Consider the following 24466-nt stretch of genomic DNA (forward strand, 5'->3'; position numbering starts at 1 on the left):
TTCTGTTTAGTGCTCCTACAGCTTTCAATTTAAAATAAAAAAGACTCTTAATTTCCTTTTGGACAGTCCAGACCTAGTATAACTGCACTAATTTGTCTTGGCAAATATGAAGCAGTTGTGGAGAACATGACTACTGGAAAAGAAATCCAGAGCAATAGACAAAACAGAATAGAATAAACCTATCAATCGTTTCTACATAAATTCGAGATTTACAGCTCCGTAGAAACAGTCTTAGGAAGGGACTGCAATAAAGCGAGTGTCAGCGACCACCTCAGTAGTAGGACTAACTTGATTTCAGGCTGCGGTGAATTAAAATTGTGCTCTAACCTCTAAGCTACGCAAGGCTCATCAAGCATTTTAAGACCGGTTCAAGAGGGATAAAAATGGCAATAGTGTCCCGTTCCCCATAGTCAGATGTCACTTTTCGGAGTCCAGTCATTCAGTTAGGGAAATGGACCCCAATGGGTTGGTCTCACCAACCCCATATCTCCCAAGCACTGTGTTTTCTTTTATTGATCCACATCAGTCATGATGACCATAAGAAAATTCATCTTGTCATCTACTCTTTGGCTCAGAGATGGCATTTTTAAAGAAGCTCGTTGCAGACTGGAGCAGAGGAGCCCCACTTCTCTGATAACATGTCCCAAAATTAATAGCTTGATCTAAAAGTGAGCACCAGGCACAGTTCCATGAAAGACAATATTTTGCTGCCACTAACAAGGGCTGATTTCTTTGTCTAAGTGTACAATATAGTAAAACTAAGCTTTATTTCCCAAGAGATGAAATACTTCATTTATTTGTGTAACTTCCTCAGACTTTAAATTCTTGTGTGTTTCAGGACTTCGGTAGTTGCCTTCTTGTAATATTTCAGCTTTTAAGCTGTTTTCTTGCCTCACTGAACTCACATAAGATACATCTGAAAGCTTTAGTACAAATTTACTTCGAATAAAGTCTTCAATTCATTTTCATGGCACCAAAAAGACAGCTTTAATAACTGCAATGACAAATAAACTGGAAATCATTCCAGGCCTTTTCACTTAACTGACAAGTAGAACGCTCTCATAATGAGCCGCAGGTTTTACGTTTTCTCTTTGACCATAATAGCTTCATTTAAGAGCGTCAGACCCTGACACTTCATCATTTATCTACATTATTTCTCATCTTCTTTCAAATAAATTATGGAATACTAGACTGAGCACATAAAAACAAAGTGACTTGTTATCTGTAAACAGCAAGATAAATTGTCCAGAAGTTCCTCATTTAGTTCCTTTTAAATTTAAGGGCAAGTTATTGGTTATACCTTCTTTTTTTCTTTTTTTTCTTTTTTTTTTTTTTTTTTTACTATCCCAATTTTTTGCATTTTTTTACAGCCATCTTATTCTGTTGCCAGTGGCCTTTGTGCAGCCATCCAAAGCCTGATGATAGTGCAGTAGGCATAAAATAATTCCATTATCCCAAGGTTGGCCAGGGTAGTACAGAAAGGAAAAAATATTGAAAAAATCAAATAAACAACATACATGGGTATTTCTCTCCATCTCTAAAATTCTTCGACTATAATACATCTTGTCATACTAGCAAATGTGACACATCCAAAGTAATGAACAGTGGGGTCTGTAACTGTTCTTGCCTTTAGAAACATAGCTTTGATGCTTACCATCAGCGTAAGTTCCCCTACCCTGGTGAAACACATTAATTCTTGTCTTAGAGCCGTGTCGAACACTCAGAGTTTGCATTTATTGTATTTTAAAATTATATTATTTGAAAGACAATTAGCAACACTGCATTCACATTTTAATTATTAGTGATGGATGAAATTACGAGGGGTTTGCTCTAATAATATTGTGCATTTCCAGTGCACCTCCTCCTGTGAAAAACCGCTGAGCATGTCTACCCCATGGCCCGGGGTTTAGAGACACCTCACTCCCCCGAGTCCCCGAGCCAAGCCATCAAAGGCTGTAAGGCCACATCAGTGGCAAACGGCCATCAGCATGTTTAACCCTGCCAAGTTAAAGGACATATTAGCATTGGAGCCATCTCACAATGCACCCTGCAGGATCAGTTTCAGGGCACTTCCCACACATTACAGCCCTTCTCTTCTTTGGGAGACTGCTCAGATTATTCCGGTTTTATAGATGGGAAATTCAAGACATGGGTATGTTTGTAGTCAGATTTCAATAACTAAACCCAACACCACTACAGACTTTAAGCCATAACTTTCAAGAAAAAGTAAAACCCGTAAAAGTAAAAACTAGGTTGGAAACCTTTTCGGAGTTGTCCTTCATTTTATTTTGAAGGATTTCTTTAAAAAATGCATAAAATTAGAAAGGGATTCATTCAAGAGTCCCTTTCCCAAGAGAGACTGTCTCTTACCAGCCTCCTTGAGAAGATGAGGAACTGTAAAGAGCCTAAAAAACTCAAATCACTGGGCAGGACACTTTGCCCAAGTGAACTGGCTTGGCTTGAAGTTTGAATTTTGGTGCCAATTTTAGATGGAGTCTTCTTTGACCAGTGCACAGCACCATCATCACTCAGTCTAAGGCTTTATAGAAGAAAATGGCATGGTTGGAGAAGGACTTCTTGTAGGATTCCTTAGCAAACATAAAGCCAGACCTTGACCTGCTTGACTTTCCAGGTACTTTTTCTTTCAAGCTCTTTCTTTCCCTCTCAGCTGTGAGCTCCTGGTGCTGGCACCACGGGCACACAGCCATCTAGCAATTCAATCATGTTATCTGAGCAATGCAGGCAACAATCAAATAAAGGCAAAAATAAGAGTTTAAGCTGAGGTTCCCATCAGTTGCAATTCCACATACATAACATTTTAATTATATCTCATCTCCAGTGTAATAGTTAGAGATGCCATTTGATACAGTGTTTTGTGTTTTTTTTTTATTTGAAAAATTAAATCTAACTAAATTAGCAAAAATAAAGTAGTAAAAGTTAATTGGGAATTATCTACTACAAAATAACTCTTACTGGTAAATGCTTTGTGTGGTTATAAAAGGCTGATAAATATAATTGTATTTATGTAATGAGTATCATGTTTAATTTACTGTACTTGGTTGTTTTATACACCATTTTATGCAGGCCTCATAAGTGAGCTTCTTATTATTGCTTGTATTGCTTTTTTTCATTAAAAAATATATATATATATCACCCTTTGATGCAGCACATAGGAAATGTCCAACAGATTTTGAACAAGGTAGCGATTAGCAGTTTGTCCAGAGTAATATTCAGGATGATCTGCATCTGTGTGACCTAAAAATAAGAGCGTTTAGTAACACTCTGCACACTGACGGTTCATGCCTAAGTGGCTTGACACAACACGCAGCGGTCTGGCATATGTAGTCCATGGCTCAAGAACTGTGATGTTAATCTCCGAGCTCGCCGTCAGATGGGCAATTACAGCCGAGTGCATGACGATGGAGTAATGCTCGCTCCTGGCAGGGCTGCTCTCTGCAAAAGGGTGAAATTTCATTTTTGCACTTCATCTTCAGTTAATACAATTTTGGTCAGATGTTTTCACATTCCAGAAAGCACAAGTCAACCAGGCTGCTGACTTTGTGGGTTTCCTGGTTAGATCTGTTTTAGGAACAGACTTGAGACTATGCCACTTCTCTGTTACTGTTATTAAAATTTCTACAGAAAAAGCTTTGGCATGTCTCCCCTGGTAAAGATCTTCAAAACTGAGCAGAAGTATGTCCAACACTGGAGATCTGTACATACTCCATAGATGCTGATATTATTTACAACACCAAAAATGCCCAAGAGGAAGGTAAGGTTTCTCTTGTCTGTTTTTTCAGGGATATTTTTGAATTTACATTCATCAGATCCAATACAAGCTATTTGCATGATCCCAAGCAATCAGTAGAAAAATAACACTCTAAACTGAGAAAAAATACACGTAGTACTGTGGCATGTGAAATTGCTGTTCAGACACAGAGCAGAACAAATTCTACCTTACATGTCTATGTTTAGCTGCCTCTGAAGTCCCTGGTAGGAATGTCTTTGATTTATAGCTTTGTCCAAAGTCATTACCCTTCAGTCACTGTCAGGGGACTGAATCAGATATGTGTATTTATCTGCCCAATCACAGAGATTGGCAAATAATTTAAATTTTAATATACATAAATATTTATTAATCTAAGCACGAGGTCTCTTTTTTTTTTTTTTTTTTTTTTTGAGAGAGAAGTAACTACATTCATTGGTCCTATGAAGTTTCTGCTTTTACATGACTTTGATGTTGGCCTTTCATTTTTAATTCTATTTAACCCACAAAGTGTTGTAAACCCTGTGCATGAACAGGATATTTGTTCTTCACTTAACACACAGAACAGTTTAAAGGGATGGGCAGTTAGCTTAAAGTTCTTCCCTAAAATGAAGAGTTTTGCTCAAATTTGGGCCATTGTGTTAGCAGGTTCTTGATGGAGTTGCCATCATTTTGAACTCACCCACCTTATAGGAAAAACAAGGTTTTTCTCTGCAGGAAAAATAAATAAATAAAATAAATAAATAAAACCTAGATCTCCAGCAAGCCTATATGTTCCCATTAAAATCCTTCTAGGTTGGCAATGGCCAGTAAAGACAAAACATGCTGAAGATTTATCAGTGTTCCTCACTGCAGTTGTTTGTAAACCAAGAAGGCAATTCTTTCTTACATTACCAAGATTTAAAAAACAAGGTTATCCAAGATGTTTGTATATCTGGAAAAACAAATAAATGAAATAAATAAATAAAATAAATAAATCTGAAATGCAGGGCCTGGTCACTATTGAGAAAATCAGTCTCAACCTCAAGATTCTTAGGAGTATACTTAAAGTCGACAAAGAGGACAATGCATGCTTATTTTTGTCAAAAATTTAAGATAGCTCCATGATATCTTTTTCCATATTTAGCTAAAGATCTTTGAATATAGGGTGTTGGCAGTACTATGAGGCTATGAAAATCTGTAGCTCCCGTTCATGGTTTGTGATGTATGTAGTAGATGGAGTTTCTACACGCACTAGCACCTACACACAAAGTTAAGGACTTGTTTGCATCCTGTCCTACAGCCAACATGTGGCACAGAAGACTCTCCTCTCTGTCACCATTTACACTGCAGAAACACACGACATCCACTATCTGAACAAAATTTTGTCAGTAGACTTGCTTCTGCTCAAAAACCATCTCAAAAAAAATTGTAACATTATAAAAACAATTGATATTGTACCTTCAGATTTCCTTTTAACCTGCTGCAGTTCACAAGGCAGCTGGAAATCTGAGCTCCACACGTAGTCACAGCACTGGGGTCTGAGGACTAGCCCTCCAAACAAATACTAAATTCCAAATAACACTCGGATTTTGAAACTCTAGCAACGCAGCATCACTTTTAGGCAGAGTCCAACCAACAGCCCTGTTTCAGAATGAGCTGATTGGCAGCGAGTTGGCAGCAATGGCTTGTTGGTTTTGGAATACCAGAAAATCACCAGACACTTTCAATTAAAGAAAGGGCATGTTTCTCTCCGACTCCCCCGTACCTACTCCAGCTTGGCCTGCTTTCTGTTATTTCTGTTGTGGATACAGAGCTGCAAGATTTATTGTATCAGATTAAAAGCAAAGGCTATTAATGTCGGATTCCATAGGGATTTTTTGTTAAGGCTTCTTAGTTTTAGTTTATTTATAAATGATCATCCTGAGGCTTGTAAAAAGGGCTTTTCCCCCCTCTTTTATTCTAGTGACATTGTAATTTATATTGTTGGTATTTCCATAGGAGAAATCAATTCAGAATTACAATTTCTTTCTTTATAACAGCAGCTAAATTGGGTCTGTGCCTCTATATGCAAGTTATTAACAGATTTTACACTATTAGAGTGCCACAAATTAATATATCCTGCCCCAAAACATAATAATAATAACAATAAAGTCATGTAGTGTGCACTGACCACAAACCCGCAGAAAAGAGCAATGTCTCATACAGCCACTGGTGGCTGGGAGGCAAGTGGAGAAGGAACCTGCTGGAGGCAGCAGTGAAATTGGGAAGGTGAGCAGATGAGTCAGATGTCCCCCAGCTGGCATTTTGCTCTCTCTCATAGTTGGGTCTATTCTGTAAAGACCGAAGAAACCATATAAAACCATATAATGAACCAGCAACCAACTACATACAGACATGCTCAGAACAGTCTTTTTCTAATGCCATAGTTTGTATTAGGATAGGTCCCATCTTTAAGAGGCTCAGGACGGTGTTTCAGCAGTAGGACCAGATGTGGCTCTGTATGGCTACACCCACAAAGGAGCAGCAACTGGTGCAGAGTCAAAGCACTTAGTTCAAGATGAGCGTGGGGCTGGAGTGGCCAGCAGACCTGGAGCCACTGGGAGCATCTTGTAGCACACAGCATCTCCAGTTTGAAGGATGTTTCCCTGCCCACGCTAGGATAAGGGTCAGAAGTCCAGGCTTTGACAAGCATGTGCTTCCAAAGGGGGGTTATTGCAGAGAGCAAGACACCTGGCTTGACTTGGGTCCCACCAAGAAATGGAAGAGGCTGCCAAATGATTCTTATTGAAACGAGGGAAAGAGGGACTTGGTCATTGGATATTACCTTCTTTAGCCACCCGGTTAATGTTTCAAAATAGCACTTTTTTGGTAAATCTGAATTGCGAGGGAGGTACTGCATTTCACTAAGCATCCACATGGCTTAATTTTTTTCTGCCAAGTTTCTGCCTGACATTTGGACTGACACTGAGCAGAGACTAGAAGCCTGGCTCTTGTCACTGCCAACCATGGGCCAACAGGGGGGTTATGCTGAGATTTCTAACAGCACAAGATGAAAGATATGTAAAGCACACTTGAGCTAAACTTCCTCTGCTTTTATTTGAGGTGACCGACTCAGATCTCTTAAGTCTTCCATACATTTTTACCTTCAACAATAAGATTCTTTAAGTACAAAGGTACAAAGTCCTGTACTCCTGCAGAGATCACAGCTTATATGACCGTACTAAATCCTGCAAGATATTCCTTATAATCTCATTTGTACCAAATACTACTTTCCCCTTCTGAACATGGGTTCATCAAATAGCGTGCTTGTTAATGTTTGCTCGACTTTCTGCATCAGCAGACTAGAGATATTTCATGGCATAAAGTTACTATTTGATACAAACATGAAAGATAATAATTAACCAAGAGAAGACATTCAATGGACAGAAAACACTTAGGAAAACAGAGAGGACAGGTCTTGCCCCAGAAAGAATCTCCTCTCTTCCAGTTCAGTGCACCAGCACAAGCTCATAATATTACCCAGCTTCGAGGGGTACCAACGAAGGCCATTGAACGCAACATAACCATCAAGTGTGTCATAATTACAGAAACATCTGCTCCAGATGTTTTTGATACATCGTGCATCACCATTTTTCACAATAGCCTGCAAAAGTTTACATTTCCTATCTGCAGCAGATTGATTATTATTATTATTTCAATTAAAATTAATTCCCATTAAAGGTATTAGATGACAGCTGTAAAAACTCAGAGCCTTCATTTATTATCAGCTAAATAATATTAGAATGGCATCAGCAGCATGGGTTTTTCTCTGGGCAGCACCACATTTGCAATATTTTTGAAGCCCCCCCAAAGGAAATTTTATATGCCCAGTATCAGACCACCCAGAGGAGCCCAAAATGGGCACATCAATACAGAGCTTCCCTCAAAATAAGTAAAATCGTAGTGTGGGTTCCTTCATATGCTAACTAATGTGGGAGACACAGAAGGGAACATACTGATTGCCCAAGTTCTGAAGTAAAACCGATGGTCTAACAGAAAATGATGTCCTTATAAGGTCTTTAGAGTCATTTGGAAACACATTATTTGAAATAAAATACAGTAAATCTATTCTCACACACACAAAAAATCCTGATCTTTTTCTTTTTGACACAGCATTAGGTGCCTTAGACGTTGGAATAAGGCAGTGAAAAATAAACCAATTAAGTCATGATGAGCTTGAGAAGGTATGCATGCATTAGTTTCTTTTTCCCTTTTAAAGCTGTCACATTTCTCTTGCTTCTTGTGTTTTTAAACTGTAAAGGATTCCTGTGTTTCACCGAGACAAAGGATGGGCTCGCAAACTCTGTCTTCTGAAGTGATGAGGTAAAGAACACTGCGGGAGTACTTGCCAAATCATACCACCATTATTAATTCAGGCATGATGAAAGTGTTCATTTTAGCTATAATCATGTAATTCATCAAAATACTAGTAGAGCATATCATTCTGAACTATTACACTGATATAGCACCTTATTGCACCTTCACCGAAAGCAGGAAATGTATTTTTTGATGCTTATCTACTGAAAAGCAATTCAAGTTTGGGATTTTGGAAGCGCTATCTTATGTTACAATAAAAAGGAAATTTCAGACATATTTCCCGTGCTTGTATGATGTTGTTGTTATGTATTTGGGTGATTATCTCCGACGATGAAGTTTAAAAATTGTAGAGTACTGAAACAGTGTATTTATCCAGAGCTGGAGGAAGGAAAAATTGGGTTATGAATATACAACATCATATGAAGAAGTTTAAATGTAGATTTTGGTCTCTCTCTCTGCCCACCTTTAAAATAGCTCGAGGCCAAAATCTGTTTGCCATGCAAACCTTTCAAAAAAAGGATTCTCTGGAGTTCTTTCAGTGACAAACAATACTTGTAAAAAAACGAATCCTTTGATAAATGTCAGGATGTTAAAAGGAATAAGGGCAGCCCAGGCTCCGGCAGAGCTGCAGATCCCCATCTCACCATCTCAAGCCATGATTGCTCTCTCACTCTGCCTATCTGTCTCTTGCTCGGTGCACACTTTTGTGAGCAAGTTGAAATTGCAAGGGGAAAAAAGAAATAAGAAGGAGAAGAAGAAAGCAATGTGAAATTAAATAAAGCCACGCCAAGTACAGGCCTAGCTGATTCTTTTCACGAATTAGCCAGCGCGCCGTTGGCACGGAGCTGGCTGGCGCTGCAGCTGTGCAGACTGCTGAGTGACGCACCTAGATAATTTCCAAAGAACAAAAAGTCGCTAATTGTCCACATCAGGAACACTTCGTTATTACAAATAGAAAAGCAAAAAGTTAGCCATTCTCACTCCCAGGCAAAATCAAAGAAAATGAGATTAATGCATGCTGAACGCATGCAGGGCTACATTTAGAAGAGCTGGCAATAAGCTCTGGTGCCCCTTTTTCTCTCTTTCCTTTTCCATCCTCCTCAGCCCCGGGGTGGGCATCCTCCTACGTGAATAAAAAGTGAAATCTGGGAACTGGCAGTGGGTAACTGAGCAGGCAGTGTGTACGTGCACCTGAGTTTTCCAGGGAAAGACCTGGTGGGCCCCTTTTCCCCTCTGCAAAGAGGTGCCAACCTCACAAAGTTCGCAGCTCAAAGGCCAATGAGGATTTCTAAAAGCATCTTCTAATCTGGAGCGAGAGATCCTCAGAGAATGAATAAAATGTAAATCCAGTACTAACAGGAAGGCCATAAACTAAGGCGTATACTTCCACTAGATGAGGTGAAGGACCAGGGCTTGGGTGACAGCTGAGGAGGAGAAAGAAATCATGTCTGCATTGCCCCTGCCTATCCCGCTAATCCAATAAAGCTACAGCACTCCGTCCTCCTTCATCGCTTCCACACCACGTAGGCACAAAGGATACATCAAAATAGACCCAGTGCTTCTAGTTCAAAGGGAAAACAGAAAATACAGAGAAAAAGGCTGTTGCTGTAAAGACTGAGGAATGTAACCAAGCCATACGCAGAGAGATTTCAGCAATATATTGGAAATTCACCTTCTAGAGGCAGATGGTAGACTGAGAACTGCACTAGGTTTGGAAATGTTGTGTCAGTGGAAATCTCAATGTTTGAAGAGAAATTTGAAGCCCAGAAATGAGCAGAACTGAAACGTACAGAAGTAGAAATTTAAGAATTTAATCCACAAAACAGAGATAATTAAAAAGTTTCACAAAAGTGAGCACCATAAGAAGAGATGTAGCATAGAGAAATATTCACCATTATTTGGTGTTCCTTTATTTGATGATTATGGCACCCGAGGATCAGCTGCTCTGTGGTTCTGAAGCAAAACCAAAGAAAAAGAATATTGCAACTGGACATTTGATGGAAAACACATATCGGTCGCAAATAGAGTCCTCCTTCACTCAATCTTTGAGACTTTGAAGGTTTCCAAATTTTTCAGGATATTACATGATGCTCTGAAGTTATATAAGGCTTTTATTCTTGGTACATCAAAACCCAGACCCATTTCCTTTAGGAAAAAAAATGAGGTCTCAAGTCAGTTGCAGGGGGCAGAGACTCACACGAACTCTCCAAAGAAGATGATGCAATATAAATTAAGCAAGTAAGCCAGGACAAAGTAATCTGCTCCTTCTGAGTATATATATTACTGCCTGCCACTAAGGCACAGTCACCAACAGAGATGCTTGCTTGTGAAATCACAGCTCTGCAGACAACGGGTACAGCACACGAGTGATAATGGTGCTCCCAAATTTTGGAAATCTGAACCTTATTTGCACATCTAACTTCTATTCTCCACTTGTCGTTTTGCTTGTTTGCTTGTTTCTTTTTTTTTTTTTTTCCTTCCCCTTTTTCAATATTTATATTTGGTTTTAGAAGAAATAGACCAGTAGTTTCACTGAAATGCAAGCACAGTATGGGCACGCACTGCATTGGTCTCCTCCACAAAATCCTGACAATAATTGGATTTATTAAGGATGTTTATGAAGTAGTTCAGTTTTACATGTGCATAGATTATAGCTGAAGAAACAGTAAATTATCATTGGAGGCAGTGTTTTTTGCTGAATATTAAAGTAAGCTAATAACACTTACTATTCTATTCAGTAATTATTTAAGAGTAATTAGAACCTAATAGCTACCAGTTTATAGCTATTAAGTCTCTTTAGCACTACCACTTGGCTTTTATATGATCTTTTTGTTCAGTTTGATTATAATCATCACTGCAGCCCGTGTTCCTGCAAGCACACACCCCTCGTGTTTTTGACTTCTCAAAGTGCCCAAAAAGTAGGGAAATGAGCAAACCAGCTTGCTTTCCCCTTCAGGGAAGTTCTTTCCATTCTCCAGATAGAAAAGCAACTAAAGGTAAGCAAGTGAGTAATTATATTAACAGATTTACTGGGTTTCTTCAAGGGATTCTCTTTGAACAGGTTTCTAAATGCTTCCCTGGATCCTAGACTTTCCGTACTTCAAGCAGGTGCTGTGGTGGTCCATCTAGAGGTGTCAGCACTGTTGGTACAGCACACCTGAGCCAGGTACAGAGCAGCTCAGCAGCCCACACTGAGCATGTACACAGCTATTTCTGTATTGCACCCAATTTGCCAGCTAGAAGTTACTTTTGTAATATATAAACTTTGTGTGTACAGTGTAAAAGTTCCTACCCGGAAGATATGAAACCATGCCTAAGTTTAAATACTGCATCAAGTTGATCAGGCTGACAAAGACAAATGTCACATACTGCCCCTTTCCTATGAGCTGAAGCAAGCCCTTAAATGCAAAAATTCGGTGCTGGCTATCTTGCAGACATTTAGACATTTTTAAGTAAGCAAGTTTTATGCCATTAAAGGACACTGAAAAAAAAAAAAATAATAACAACAACAATTTGTACAGTAGGAAAAGCTGTAAAAACTACTTTTTTTTTTTTTTTTTTTGAAAACAAAGGCTGATATGCCAATATTCATCTACTACCATCTGTTTCATTGAACTAAGCCTGCTGACAGGATGCTGCCTTCTCCCAGCTTCTCAATATGCAGACCTCCAGCAGGAGCTCGGGGAAGCAGAGCTGCACCTTCCACGGTCAGAAAGTGCTCTGGAAGAAAGCACAATGAGCAGAAATGGCCAAGGAAGGTGTGCCAACAGGAATCCCAGGGCATCTCTTCACCAGGCCAGGCAGAGCAGGCTGCAGAGCACTCCTCATCGCGCCAAAGCAAGAAGTCATCAGCAAGGTGACAGGCACTGCCGAGATATTTAGCTGCCCCTGAACTTTTTCACTGAACTACATTTTGCTATAATATCAGCTCAGTTCTTATTTTAAATTGTCTTAGCTCATAAGTAATATTTCTGAAAGGAGAGAATGTTAGATATAACAGAATAATGATGAAAATCTCATTTACTTAATAAAATTCCTTTGATTTTAAATCAAAACTGATCTCCATCCATTTGAACTTTAACTACCTAATTTTGTCTCGCATTTCAGATAACACATGGTAAATGCAATTTGTCATCATAAATGTATTATTATTTAATCATATGAAAGTTTTGGTTTATCTGGAGAAAATATTTATAGTAGTTTTAATACACGGGATCCATTCTTGACAGAAATGATGAAACAGATTTATCACTCCTGACAAATTATATTGCAAAACGTCCTCTCCTGCCTGCTTACAATAGAAATATTAAAAACATACACAACTGGAACACCACCTGTGATTCTCATTTCTTTAGACTTATATCACGGTACCCTCAAATCCCTTTTCACGGTGACTATCCAGCACTTCACGTGCGAGTTACTTGTAAGAGTAATTCTATGAATGACTGAAACCTGTAGCCCTTTAAATCAAACCAAGTAGTGTTTTATTAAAGTGCCCAGCAAATCAATCTAAATCCAAGGATAATAAAGCCCTAATCAGGTGGTAGAAAAAATAATAGGTTGTCATGCATGAGGAAAAATAGGCAATCATGGAATGTTTTCTTTAATTAGGTTGTGTAAAGTGGAAGGACTGAGCAGGAACTGGCAAGACATTCATCATGAGCAAGGTGGGAAATTATTGAGATTACTGAGGACGGAAAATTGAGTGTGATATACTAAGATTTGACTGGACAGAAAATTAAAACTCTTTCACTGTTCGTGTCACATAATTTTGGCAACTTATTGGCAGGTATGAATGTTTGCAGTAGCATGAGTCCAGATATTCCTGTAGCTTAAAGATCCCATATAACTTACTCAAACTTAGGGGCATTAGCATATGCAGATTCTGACTGCATCCCAGAGGGGCAGAGTGGGCACTCTTCCCCACAGAGTTTTGGCTGGAAAAAGCACGTGGATTCAATTGCTATTTTAAAATAAAGCAGTTACTCCTATCATCCCCGGTCATTAGTACATTGGCAGGTATTGAAGCTCCTTTACAAATTGCAAAAAACACCAGACAGATTATCCAGACAGTCAATGAATTTTCCAAAGTTCAGGAAACTAGCTTGGTACATTGGTTTATTAGTAGTATCAGCAGTTTAGAATTATTTCTGAGCCACCTATTGCTGAATTCAGCCTTGTTATATCTAAAAATACTGAGAGTACTAAGACAAACCTATAAATGGGATCAAAAAAATCAATCAATAAAAATCATACAGCCAATTAGAGACATTCTTATTAAGGAAATTACAATGCTCTTTAATTTGGTCAGCATTTTTGTACCCATCCTAAAGCCTTAGGTAGCACACCATATGCACACAGAGGACTCTGTTCTTCCCAGCAATGACAACATTTCAGTATTAGACCAGTATATGCCTCCTCATAAAATTAGTATAATAGCATAAATCATTTCAAACTTAATCTGACTTTTAAAATATCTTCTAGGCAGAGTTTCAGTTTCAAGAAAATCACATCAAAATCAAAGAAAATTAGAAGTTTTCCTCGACTGAAACCTCACGATCTCGTTGTAAAAACTGCAGTTGAGGGGCAATTAGGATGGATGAAGCTATGGATGCTGGAAACCCTGATGTCTTCGGACAGAGACAACCAACGTGCTCACGCACGTTGAAGCTGGTGATTCCCAGGAGGCAGATGGGGTAGCAGTGGTACCTCCAAAGCACTGCTTCTTGCATGAAGTTTCAGTGGAGAGAGTCTCTAGAGAAAAACTAAGTTTGAGTCCAACAGCTGGTGGAATCAGCCCGTGCCAAAGTATTGCACTCTGTGTTTTCTGACAGAAGTCCTACCCACACCTTCGAAAAATGGTGCTGTTTTCCCTCCTGTGTTGTTTTAAGAGTAAATAAAAATGCTTCACGAAAGAATTTTCACATCAAAAAAAAAAAAAAGTTTTGCCATAATTTTCTCCTTATTAACCGCCCTGACCCTCAGGAATGGCACTCAGTGTTTTCTCCAGAGGCTGCTTGGCCAAGCAAGGACGCGGGGAGCCACCCGACGTAGCGGTTCAGAGCGCTGAGCAGAAGCGTTGCCACCTCCAGCCCACCTCTCCCGCAGAACAAACCTACAAATCACTTGTCACCAACTTTGATCTACCTTGTTTCAGGTGGTTTCCTCTCTGTCTATTATTTCTGCTAAGAGACCCGTGAAAATTAAATACAGACCCCATCAATGCTTGAGTGACCTGGTGCTCTATCGTACCAGCAGTGTAATAGCAATAAATCATTTCAACTTTAATCTATTGTTATTGATGAATGTACAATTATTTGTCATCTAATATGCTGAAAATGATGACCAAAGAAATAGATCAACTTTTTTTCTTCTCCCAAGTACGGCATTGATGGATTGTATCCCTAAGCTGTTATTACACTTATAATGTACTCTTCTGCTATGACAGCACAGCTAGTTTTTTAATCATTCCATAGTAATCAACTTAAGACAACATAGCAAGACTCATAACTCATGTTCTTTTCATTTTTGGCAGTGATGGGAAATGAAAATGTTTTTATTCTTTTGAAATAATTCTTACCTGACTAGGCTGAAGATTGCTTTAAAATTGTAAATAAATGGTTGTTTATTGAGCTGGAACTGAAAAGTGACATATTAAAATGCACATTTCTGAAGGAAAAAATAGTAATAATTTAGGCCTGAGTGGAGCTAGAATTGGTTAAAAAAACTACTTTGTTTTCCGTTTAACTGGTTCGCTGCTAACTGAAATCTGTACTTGCTGGTTAAGTTAAACAAGCATTGCTCCTACCACCACATTTAAGAGCACAGTGAGTCTGTAAAGAGAGACTGCCTTAGTAAAGTAATCTCAGGGTACATTTCCAGAAACTCTTTTTGGCAATCTGTGAACTCAGAAGCCCCTTTTCCACTTTTGGTAGCTACTCAGAGATGAGACATATTGTGGAAATTGTGATTAACTTGAATTTGGTAGATTAACTGGAATGATTTTGGGTAGATTTCTGTTAACTGGAACAGAAAAGTCTGTTGGAAGAGGAAAAGAAAAATTTATTTCTCGTGGTGTTTTAGGGATCAGAAGAACAGACATTGCTTTCTAGGAGTTACCATGCTTCTGAAATGCATATGCAATATAAGAACAGAAAATTTTCTTGCACAGAGATACTTCAAGAAACTGTTTCTTGATCATACGTCTAGAAAAAAAATGTAGCATTTCAACACTACCAAAGCCACACTAATAAAAACACGTTTTGCAAATGCTGACTCTGATCTGATGGTTTTCATTAAGAAAATAAAAATACAGCATTTGCCCCATTAAATGTGATTTCAATTTTAATGCAGCCCCTTTATATTTTATTTGTAAATGCTTATGCTAAAAAAAAAAATAAAAATAAATAAAAATAAAAAAGAAATCCACAGAGAACTTTTTGTCTACAGCACCTGCAGGACCAACGATAGTTTTTTAGTATTTCTTTATTGCCCAGCAACCTCGGGCAGTCTTTGCACCACTTGACAGTCTGTGCATAGCAGTTTTCTCTCTCTCCCCTCTGTCATCTCACCTTTATCTTCATATATTTCTAGCTATTTTCTGCTCACTTTTCTCACCATTTTTGCGGTGTCGTACCCTTTGCTGGGTGAAAAACTGACCTTCTGCCTTGCTGCTGCTGCAGCCGTGGCTCTGCTCTCATCCCACTGACTCCTGCGGGTGGCTGCCACACCAGGATCCGCCGCTCCTCTTCTGCCCCCTGACTCCATCCTCCTGCTCCAGCTCGTGATGAAAGCCCCTGTCCTCGTCTTCGGGGTTTATTTTGCCTCTGAGAATTCTTAATTGTGACCCTTCCGTCTTATTTCTCTCTTGTTTGTAAATAATAAACTCAGACACTTGCTCTCCTGTCTTTCATGTTTTCCCATCACTCCAACAGTTTTGGTTTCTGGGAAGTGATTTTCATTTCTGAAAAACGTGGCAGACCAAAGTCCGATATGAGGCTGCAGAAAGCATCTTTTGGAGTTGTGGTTACCATACATGAACTGGAGGTTTCCCTGGACTTTTGTGCTACTTTAATGCAGGTAATGTCTCGCTTTTCTTGCAAGCCATTAAACTGCTCCTCCCTGGTCTTGGGGGGGGGACCCACGTGTCTGCAGCACGGAACAGTCAAATCCTCCAAAGAAAGAACTTGACAATGAAACTTGATGTTACTCTTGTTCTGAAATCCCTTTACTGTTATGGCTTGTTCCCTGTTGCCATTTAGCAGCAAACGAAACAATTTCAGAATTTTCCTGACAATCATTATGGCTAACCATTTCCTCATTTACCAAGTTGTTGTGTTGTTGTTTTTTTTTCTTCATTGCTATTAACATAACTTCAGTAAATGAAACGGAAACAACAGATAAGCCTAAACTTTCCAAAAGGACACTATTTTTATGGAGAAGCAGTGTATTTTCAAACACTCCTAATAAACCAGAGGAGTCAAAGTTTAGGTTTCCGTGCCAGGGACCCAATGTGGTACAGATGGGATGGTTTGGGGGAACCTCCCACCCCTTCCTAGATGTCTCCAGCTCCCACGGTTGCTGATTGCAGCTCATCTAAGATTTTAGATCACTGATCTAAGAGCAAAAGTAATTTCTAAAGAAACCAAGTTCACACTAGCCACCTCAGATCTAGGAAAACCACCTGCTGAAGACCCTTATTAAACCAATTCCAAAACTGCAGCTATGCCTGCTTTTCCTGAAGCCCATGCACCTAGAGATGAATATAACTTTTTGCTGATCCTATAATGATCCTGTGCCCATTAATGGCCTCCTCTGCACCAAGGTATCTGCCAGCCTGCTCCCATCTGCATGTGAAGGATCTCATGGCTTGAGCTGGGTGAGACCCACCCCTCTCAGCTCAGCCCACCAGCAACTGGACATTTTTCTCAAATTTAGAAAAATCATCTTCCAATACTTCGGTTTGAGCCCAAGAGACATTTGACTAAAAATAATTTTAAAATAAAAATAAAAAAAAACTTGAGTTAGCAACAGAATTTCCCATGAGGAATTTGTAGGGAAGCTCAAAGCAGCCAGCCTCCCCCTGCGAGAGGGGATGCTGAGATGCAGCCACATCTGCATCCACAAGGAGCTATCCTCCAAAGAAACCAGGATACCCTTGCTGCTTTCAAACAAGATTGCTCCTTCGCAACCTTTTAAAAATGTTAATTTTCCTAACTGCTCAGCTTGGATACTGGAACTCATCAGCCCACAGCCTTCCCCAGGAAAAAAAAGTGAAAATGCTGCTGTAAGCAATGAGAAATGTAGATTACCAAATTTAACAAGCCTCCACAAATCACCAGCTTCTTAGGTTGCAAAGGTCAGCCCTGGTATGGTTACTGATATATCCCGCCTCGTGATGTCTGCGCTCTTGTAAGGCTGAAATGGGTCCTATATGTCACCCAGATTGGGTTTGGACTGCTGCGGATGGAGCAGCGGGGAAGCAAAGCCATCACTCTGCGGACACACAACTCCCGGGTATCTCGTTACATAGGAAACTCGGGAGTCGAGTGTTTGTCTTCCACCCTGCAAGAGCAATAAATACCAAAAGCCGTCATCTCTTTCCCCCCGCCCCTCCAAATCCATTTGATGTTTGCAGTTTAAAAAGTGAAAATCAAACTGTTTTGTTCCCATCATAGTTATATAAGAGATGATAAATCTCTGATATGCAGCGTAGTTTTTAAAAATAGGGAAAGTGATTTAAAACAACCAGGGGACTGCTCCCCTTAATGCACCGCCTCCATTAGAAAGCCCGTGCACGCGGGTCTGAAAGCGCCCATTAATCACTCCCTGAGCTGGCCGAGCGACGGAGGAAGCACTGGGCTGGTAAGGCTTTGCTGGTTCTGCAAAAGGTCAGGACCTTTTACAATTATTTTACGGGGAAAGTACAGCCACACGCCGTACGCAGACACTGGGAGATGCAGGCAGTACAGCGCTGAGGCACGCGGTAACAGTTCTCCCCTAGTGTCACAGGACCTGATGTGAGATAAATCCATACCTGCTAAACAGCTGTTCAAAACTCCTTCATACAGTCAAATTTCAAGATAGTCCCACAGCGTAAAATATATATTTCTAAAATAAAGACTGTGTTTTGTTGTTTTTTTCCCTGAAGTCCTTGGTCCCCTACTCGTTTCCAGTGCATTTCTCATCCACACTTGTTGCAAATACCTGTAGCAATCCTTACTGCATCACCTCTACTGACCACATTATTTTTTATCAATATATAGTACCGGAGCATCAGACAGACAGACCTATTAACTCATTACCAGCAAGAATAATTGATTGAGCAAGATAAAATCTTTACCAAGAACATACAATACTCAGCTCCAAAAATCTGCCTGTTGTTATTAAATGTTTGAACATCATCAATGTTTGGTCTCCATCAATCGTGCCCTTTTGCATGAGAAATGACTAACAAAAAAAATTAACACAGAATGCTTTTCTTCAGTCAACAAAAAGACCCACCAAACAATACCTAAAGTGCAGCCTGCTCACCCAGCAGACAGACTAAGCTGTATTTGCTTTTCCCAAGTATTTGTTTAGGGAATTATGAATGTTGCTACGTTGCTCGGTGCTCCTAGCCTTTAGCCATCATTATCAGTTATCTTTAGGGGTAATCATTTTTCTTAAAATCATGACCCATTTGATATCTTAAAAACAGAAACATTAATTTTCATTTGTCTCATAGTAGGGTATAAATTGACTAAATGTTAATAGCATTCTTCTTGAGTAATCAGTTCTACATGATTAACCTAAAAATTGCCAAAATGTTGTTTACTATTCATTTGTTTCTGCAGAAAAAGAGATCCACAATTCATGAGTAAGAACAGGATTAATTTAGTTTCTGATCTGTATTAAAACTTGCCACAATGATTCATAATCATTTTACCCAATATTTATCCTAACTAAACAATTTAATTCAGAGAGTTCCTTATGGTATAAAAATGCTGCCCAAAAGCATCACTGCTTTCTCATGCTTATGATTGGTTTCAAAATATAAAATAGAGAGGTATGTACGTTTATTTAGTTGATTTTTTTTAATGCAGTATTGTATTCTTAACTTTTCTTTTTTTTTTTTTTTTTTCTTGATATGGGAAGATATAGGCGATGGTCTTTACCACCATCTAGTGGATCTTATTCCTTACAGCAAGCCACAGTTTAAAAATATTTAAGAAAAATAAATATTTAACCCATTATATAAATGGAATTTATCTGTCTTATGGAAGATACATCATTAAACATCATATTATGGCTATCGCTACGTATTGGAGGCCATCATGCAACACCACCACTTCATTACAAAGGGAAGAAACAGACTCCAAGTACTTAAAACTTTATAAAAAGACATTTAAAATAAAATAATAACAATAGTGAGATGGAACATAGGACATCCTTGATGTCCTATATAGGCTCACAGTCACCTTTATCACATATAAAGAGGTCCAGGATCAAAATACTGGCCCAGATCTTAAACCAGGGTAGTAATTAACCAGTGATTGTCACAAATGGAAGAGCCTGCAAGATAAATCATTCCTCCTCTGAAGCACTGGTGGGGTTTTCAGAAGCCCATGGCCACCTTACCAGCTACTTAAGCCTTTCAGGAGCTGTTACCCCACAGGGGCTTTTCACAGCCCAGCTGCAGGTGTCCCAGGTCGGTGCCCACTCCCACCTGGCCCCATCACATTTTTCTGCAGCCCACCCCCAGGTCCCGCAGTGCCACCACGCCAGCAGGGAACAACGCACCCATGGAGCCTCTCTCTGGTCTGGGGAGCATTTGGGGTTTCCTCCTGACAAAGGTTTTCCTTCAAGATGTCTGCGGAAAGAGAGGGAGCATTAAATACCCACGTTATCAAAGCAGAGGACATAAAATGAGCAGTGATGATATTCTCCCCTTAAAAATGACTGCAGTGCTTTGTCCTTGAAGCACCAAAGCCATCTGTGACTAGAACGTGTCTTCAGGGATTTATTATTTTCTGGTGGAGGAAGTATAAGAATACTGATGAATGACAATTTTTCCCCCCAATCACATCCAAACCACGCCTAACCTCACCCACCTGGCGGTAAGAAGGTACTCATGCCTGTATGGGCCAGGTGGTCAGTGGTCTGCATCCACAGCTGCTGTAGATATGGCTGGGCAAGGTCACTCTATAGGAAGATAGAGCTCCCAAAGGATTTGTAGCCTTGCCCCATGTCTGTAAAATTTGATTTTGCTCTCCCACATTGCAAACAGGGCATTTTTAAATGGCGAGCAGGATTGTCACCGTGCCCACAGTCCTCCAGAAACTCAGACCTCCCAGTGCGCAGAGCACATGCAAAAATTAGCTCTTTTAGGACCAAGAGATACTTGTTGAGCTTCCTGTGCCCAGCCAGCCCCAACCTCCCCAGCACACGCTGTCTCCTTCCCAGCTGGTTTTTATTTTAAACTCCAGCCTTAAAAAAAAAATAAAAGGAAAAAAGGCAGAAGAGCCCTGAGCAGCTTCTCTCAGTGATAGCCAGTAGCAGGGCCATGTCCTTCCTGCAGGGACCTCGGATTTTGCACCTGATTAACCAGTAGCTCAGGGTCGGAGCCGTGCTCCTGGTGACTCAGTGATCTGGTTGACTGGCTGACAAGCTCCACAGGCTAGAGTGCAATTTACTTGTGTGCCCCAATTAGCAGTGCTAATTAGGGCACAAAATCTGTGTAAATTTCCTTTTTATTTTTTTTTTTTTTTTATTAAGTCAACCTCCACTCTGGGAATGGCAAGCGGGTACTGAAGGAGAGGATGGGGCTGTTGTACTCTTCAAATGCATGAACAGAGAGATGAAAAAATACCCTTAGAAGGTTTCTCCACAAAGGCTGAAGGTTGGTGGTGTTTCCTGTGCTGTTTCACATGCCTGGATTCCAAAGTTTACAGCAGGCAGAAGCAGTAGTCACCAGTGATGGGCCAAGTGCTCGGGGCAGGTGCTCGGTGCTTGGTGTGCCCCAGGACAGGCTTCGCTCTCCAAATCTGCTCTGCAAAGTTAGCTCTGCACTGAGCATGGTGGTTGAGCTCCTGTTTCATTAAAGAATGCTAAAGTCTATGAAAAAAAGAACGCCAACACAGGGTTGTAGAATAATCTGGAATATTTCTGATAACATCAACTTCTGTAAGTTTTTCTTAAAACCACACAGCAGAGCAAAGAAGGATTTTCTATTAAAATATGCAGGGAATTACGTAGGCTTATGTGCAATTATTTCAGCTGTGTGCCAGATACCACAGGTACTAAATAAATGCTGGTAACTTTTTGAACATTATTATTCAGGCATTTGCATACCTAAATGGCACTTCAGATGCTTAACTGCCATTAGCATGCATTAATATTTGTTTGGCATCCAGCGTTGTAAGTTGTTTGTGTAAATATAGGCACAAAAGGATTTGCACACTTTTGCACATGCAAAAGTTCTTTCTCTTAGGATCAAGAGATACTTGTTGGGTCATTTTGGTGGTCGCTGTTCCAAAGAGGATCCCAGATTTGAATAGGAATACTTATCACTTCAAAGAGGAGGTGTAAAATAAACAGCCTAGAAAATGAGGTGCTTTTTGCTTTTTTATTACACCATTTGATAAAGCTTAAAAGAATTACTGTCCACTTCTCCAACTCAAAAAAAAAAAAAATCCATTTCAGAAGTGCAAGCTGATTTTATTTTGATCTATTATAATAATAAAAGAACAATTATCTCTTTCCTAGAAGCCTCAAGCCTAAATCACCTCAAGCGATCACCTCAACTCCGGGCAGGGTTTTGTGGTGCACCAGAGCTCAGGGCTGTGCAGAGCTGGCTTGCAGGCACAGTCCAGGGCAGGGAAGGGCTGAGCTGGTGTTGGGGTTTGGGGAGGCTGATATGTCATCTAATGAACCCTGTGCCCTCTGTTCCCCGGTGCAGTACCCGGGGTTGATACAATGCTAAAGAAGCCAAACAATTTGAAAACCTCCATTACTTCACTATGAGTGGCATTTTTTTACATTGTAAGAAAGAAAAAAAAAAAAAAAATCTGCTTTTAGGGCTGTATCCTAAATGACAACCAAAAAGTTTGCTCCTGTTTTATTGCGACTTCACTTGATGTGTACACTTAAGCAGGTCCTTTCTCTGCAAACTGGTTAATCTCACACATGTGCTAAGACATGTCTTTACGATGGATTTAGAAATAAGAGACACATTATACAGATTCTCTCTGAGCCAAAACAACGGTCTGTATGTATCAGGAGCTAAGCAGGACCACGGATCAGGCTCATTTTAATCACTCATACAGGTACAGCCAAATTTTGGAGCTGCTAAACAACAACTTCTAGAACAAATACAAGCAAAAGCAAAGATAAACATAAGCATTTCCAGTTGTGTAACTGCTTTCATCCCAACAAATATCGATAGCTTGCTCTGAATCACTTACACCCTAAAATACGGAGACTTGATGTACCGACCCCAGCACCCCCCCTCACCCGCACATTTAACATTTACACATGCATAGGAGTTGTTACTCAGCCCAGGTGAATTATTCCCATATCCTTGCTCATAAATTAATTTATTTTGTTCAGCCACTGTTTACTTGATAAAACTACACAAAAGCTTAAATTTCAGCACAGACCCTGCTAGACTGAGACCTAATGTGCTGTCCTTAAGAGCAATTCACGGAGAAAAAGCCCATACAGTCACAACTTGTCCTAAACTGGGGTGGGGGAGATTAATTTATATATGCAGGCATATTTTGAAATAGATATATAATAAGAACAATAATTTCAATAACATTCTCAACTGTTCTTTTTTTCCAAGGTAAGAGGAATAAGCTAAAAAGGTGGAGACTGATAAAATGAAAGCCCAGCGAAGAACAGACAGGAACAGCACGTAGCTGGGAAGGAAAAATACTTGGCAACAGTAATTAATATGGAAATAATCTTCACCCAAAGTGTGACATATGTTGAGGTCATTCCAACTCCGAAAATCTTTTCTAAGCCGAGTCCTTAAAGGAGGACGATTTCAATCAATAGGTACAACTACGCCCAGCTCCCCGGGCTGTGCCAAGTGACCGCGGTTACCAGCACGGCCGAAGAAGGGCTCAGATTTCCCAAAGCCTGACCCAAAGGCATCCTACCCCAGCTGCCTTGCCCAAGTCAGCCTGTCCTCCTGGTGCTTCAGCCCCAGCCATGGTTTTCTTACTGGCAACGACAAGCTCTGTCTGCCTGCATCGCCGGGGTGACACCGGGATTTCCCATGCAAGTCACACCTGCAAAAATATATTCGACATGACAGAGCTAATCAGTGACAATCCGGCGGGGACAGATGAACATCCCATCCACAGAGATCAGCTCGGTTTGTGTGATACTCCGGGCCACAAATAATTCATCGCCCCTTTATTAAATAATTAGATATTAACAGAGAACCGCTGATTAGCCTGCGCTGATATCATAGTGTATATTTCCTCTCTTGACTTTGTCACCGAGGTCACCATACAACCCAAAGCTGAGGAGGAGAGAGGGAGGCAGCGTATGGGCACGGCTGGATGAAGAAGCCTTTCATTAGCCCTGCTGACCCCCCATAATTTCATATGTCAGCAGCTAATCAAGGACTCACTGACATCATCAAGGGATAGGGAGAAAAGATCTCCCAAGGGACCGATCACTTCTCACAGGAGAAAGTCTCTACCCACACCAGGAGGTTACGTGTGTTTTGCAAATAAATAAAGTGTTCTTGCATTGTTTTTAATTAGCGTTGAAATATGTTTTTCTACCATTGGCGACAATGATTTATTTTCTGCATAACAGAGATCGTCGTTAAAGAAGTCAGCCCTTGGTAGCCCACTCGTTTCAGACTTTGTCCTCCCGTTGTACTTCACTTAAGAAACATAATCAAAATTATCTCCTTATGGCTTCTGCTCTACAGCGTGTTTAACCTCATTGGGTTAGAAGAGGAAATAAAGGGACACTGCACTTTTGGTACAGAGTTGGACTTTAATCATTTCGTATTTACTTAATACTTTTATCCCAAAAGATTTTGCACATTTAATCAGCAGAGCAGTTAATTCATCTGTGGCCGACACGAAGCCACCCTCCAAGTGGGACACAGATGCTCTTTTAGCTCCAAAAGGTCAGCAGGATGGGGGGGCTTCACCCACATCAGCGTGACGGCTGCCAGCAGAGCTAAAGACACTGACCAGGGGCTGCCGGATTACAAACCTCAATTTCAGCAGGATATTATGGGATCTGCAGGGATGAGACATGGCCAAACCTAGCCCACGTAATCCAAAGCGCTTGATAAAGCAATGTGTTTTCCCGTGCCCTGCCCGAGGGAGAAGCAATGCCCTGCATCAGTGC

The 24466-nt window shown here is 40.1% G+C and overlaps 2 long non-coding RNA genes across 2 annotated transcripts in view; both read right to left on the minus strand.

Moving 5' to 3' along the window:
• Positions 1 to 24466, minus strand: part of LOC311438653 — a 109819-nt gene that overhangs the window by 16025 nt on the left and 69328 nt on the right. The gene's annotated exons all lie outside the window — the stretch shown is intronic.
• On the minus strand, positions 3337 to 20066 carry LOC311438968. Its single transcript, XR_014694476.1, has 3 exons — positions 19988 to 20066; positions 19564 to 19657; positions 3337 to 3453 (listed from the first exon to the last, which is right to left on the minus strand). It is a non-coding gene; the product is annotated as an uncharacterized lncRNA (long non-coding RNA).

Source organism: Aythya ferina, assembly GCF_964211825.1.
Source record: "Aythya ferina genome assembly, chromosome: 6".
Taxonomy (NCBI): domain Eukaryota; kingdom Metazoa; phylum Chordata; class Aves; order Anseriformes; family Anatidae; genus Aythya; species Aythya ferina.